This window comes from Oncorhynchus kisutch, linkage group LG16 (assembly GCF_002021735.2).
Source record: "Oncorhynchus kisutch isolate 150728-3 linkage group LG16, Okis_V2, whole genome shotgun sequence".
Taxonomy (NCBI): Eukaryota; Metazoa; Chordata; class Actinopteri; order Salmoniformes; family Salmonidae; genus Oncorhynchus; species Oncorhynchus kisutch.
Genome location: NC_034189.2, coordinates 28,783,243 through 28,786,878, shown reverse-complemented (window position 1 = coordinate 28,786,878; position 3,636 = coordinate 28,783,243).

The window sequence follows — 3,636 nt, the reverse complement described above, 5'->3', positions numbered from 1 at the left end:
TGTTGCTTAGACCCTATTTGACATCATCTGAGGTTTTTGTGCTGTGCCTGCCATCAGTTGAGACAACATGCTCTTGAATACTTGCTATATTGTATTTACTTTGCCACCATGGCCTATTTATTGCCTTTACCTCCCTTATCTCACCTCATTTGCTCACATTGTACATAGACTTATTTTTCTACTGTATTATTGAATTTCTGTTTGTTTTACTCCATGTGTAACTCTGTGTTGTTGTACTGTATGTGTCGAACTGCTTTGCTTTATCTTGGCCAGGTCGCAGTTGTAAATGAGAACTTGTTCTGAACTTGCCTACCTGGTTAAATAAAGGTGAAATATATATATTTTTTAAATAAATACAACAGGGTGGGTTTCATTTCTATCACAGAAATATAATGAATAGAATGGACCTATCCCTTCAGACCACTGCAATTTATCTGGTACACCAGTTGCATTTTAATTGAATTGAAATGTTAACTTCTAATTGCTACAACAAAGATGACCACCGGTCCACCCACGGTCGAATTTCAGATATCTTTCTATTACATTGATCATCAGATATATGGGACCAGAAATCGTCCCTGGCATTTCCAACACACTGGCCTATTTGTTTCCTTGAGGCCCCCATACCAGCCAATTGTTTTCCTCGATTCCCCCACAACAGCCCATATTTTCACTTGAGGCACCCATTATTAGACAGATAATGATCTGTGGGCCTGTATAACTTGTTTTTTTTGCCACAAAATTATCATGATATGACTAATAATTGTGGCCTCTGGGAAAATATGGGCTTGTGTGTTGGAAATGCCAGGGCCTACCTTCTATTCTGGTCCCAGTCCGTCCCTGAGAGGCTGAATAGAAATTTGATAAGAGCTCAGAAAATATTTAATTGTCTGGTATGGTTTTCAGGCAGACAGAATCTTACTCCCAAATAATAGGCTATACATCACGCAGTCCTGACAGCTGATAGGCTACATGGCTCACACCCCTCATATGCACAACCCCTCAATGCCATCATCCCTTTTCAACCTTTCGAGGGAGTTTTGGGGACTTCTCATTCATTATGATTAGCTCTGCATATTGTCATTAAGAGGGTCAGCTCTTAATTGGGCTGGAGCTTCTGTAAGACTCACGCTGTACTTGAAATAAATTATGGGTGCATTCATAGAAATGCAGTTGTGCAGGAATGGCAATACCAACTCTGGTGTCCTTGTCCATACTTGAAGAGACAATGGCAGGGGTTCAGCTTGGCCATCTGGCAAATCAAATAAAAGTTTATTGGTCTTGTATACAAAAATCTGTCAGACGCCAGATGGGCTAGACCATTTTTTAGGAGGGTATGCTGGTCAATTTTTAAACATTTTATATCATTTATTTGGGGTAAAAAAGAGCCAGCCTGTTAATATAGACTACATGACCAAAAGTACTGTATGTGGACACCTGCTTGTCGAACATCTCATTCCAAAATCATGGACATTAATATGGAGATGGTCCCCCCTTTGCTGCTATAACAGCCTCCATTCTTCTGAGAAGGCTTTCAACTAGATGTTGGAACATTGCTGCAGGGACTTTCTTCCATTCAGCCACAAGAGCATTAGTGAGACCTCACTAATGCTATTGTGGCTGAATGGAAGAAAGTCTGGGCACTGATGTTGGGTGATAAAGCCTGGCTCGTAGTCAGCGTTCCAATTCATCCCAAAGGTATTCAATGGATTTGAGGTCAGGGCTCTGTGCAGGCCAGTCAAGTTCTTCCACACCAATCTCGACAAACAATTTCTGTATGGGCAGAATTGTCTAGAATGTTATTGTATGCTGTAGCGTTAAGATTTCCCTTCGGACCTAGCCCCCAAAACTGCCCCAGACCATTATTCCTCCTCCACCAAACTTTACAGTGGGCACACGCCATGCATTGGGGCAGGTGGCGTTCTCCTGGCATCCACCAAACCCAGATTTGTCCATTGGACTGCCAGATGGTGAAGAGTGATTCACCACTCAAGAGAACATGTTTCCACTGCTACAGAGTCCAATGGGGTGAGCTTTACACCACTCTATCCGGCGCATGGCATTGCGCATGTTAATCTTAGGCTTGTGTGCGGCTACTCTGCCATGGAAACCCATTTCATGAAGCTCCCAGCGAACAGTTCTTGTGCTGACATTTCTTCCAGAGACATTAAGGGAACTCAGGAATGATTGGTACAACTGAGGACAGATTATTTTTACACACTACACGCTTCAGCACTCGGCAGTCCCGTTCTATGAGCTTGTGTGGCCTACCACTTCGCAGCTGAGCCGTTGTTGCTCCCAGAAGTTTCCACTTCACAATAACAGCACTTACAGTTGACCAGGGCAGCTCTAGCAGGGCAAACATTTTACGACCTGACTTGTTGGAAAGGTGGCATCCTATGCAGGTGCCATGTTGAAAGTCAATGAGCTCTTCAGTAAGGCCATTCTACTGCCAATGTTTGTCTATGGAGATTGCATGGCTGGGTGCTTGTTTTTATACACGTCAGCAACAGGTGTGGCTGAAATAGCCGAACCCACTAATTTGAAGGGGTGTCCACATACTTTTGTATATATAGTGTATTTTTGTAGAAACCTAGGCTATAGCCTACCTTTTTCTCTGTTGACATAATCTAGCATCTTTCTCAACTGGGCAGATGCAGTGAGGAACATTCCCCCTGCCAGGATTGGCCGGCCCAGTTGAGTTCAAAGTCAAACATGCCAGTTAACCAGCCAGATCCTACTGAAGTTGCCGAAATTGCCGGTAAAAAATGTAATGGTTGGTGTCGAGAACAAACAAAAAAGCTCTCAAAGCCTGTGCAGCAAAATATGGGCTACCAAATGAACAGATGTTAATGTTTAAAAAAAAAGTTATGCTGGTGCTTTTGCCAGCTGAACTAAAGAAGCAAAAAAGTGAGCAAGGATTGTGAGGGAAATGCTACCACTACGAGCCGAGTCAAATTTGGATGATGAGGACCAAGAACGTGATTCTAGACCCACAGACAGTTTAAACAGGGAATCTGCCATTGCTACATCAATTTTTGGACTTATTGATATATATTGATTCTTGAAAAATATAACTTATAAATGACTCATGAGCTTAGTTCAACCGTCATACCTTGCATCAGAGCTCAAAATATTAGTTTGTTTTACTCCCATATTTGTAAACAATGTAAATGCAAACAAACACTGTATAGACTCAAAAAATGGTTAAAACTATATTTTTGATATCATGGATGGTCAGTCCTTGCATCCATGGCTTTGTCTATGAATTTGAGTGGCTACATTACTCAAGACCCATCCCTCAGCTTTTTACCAAAACAGAGGAGGGGTGGTATGCTATTGTTTCAATTAAGGATGATTCTAGCTTTGTTTTGTGGCTATATAGTGTTTGTTTACATATACTTTGTTTACAAACATTGGAGTAAAACAAGACAATATTTTGGGTTCTGATGGGATACAACATTTGAGCGGTTGGTACCGGGGCTGGCGGTATGGTGCAATATTGCCAGAGCAGTCCACCACTGGACGGTCGTCCCAAGTTACCACGGTCACAAAATCATAAACCCCGCCCATTTCAACAATTATCTTCTTAAAATCAGATTTTAAACCTAACCGTAACTTTAGCCACACTGCTAA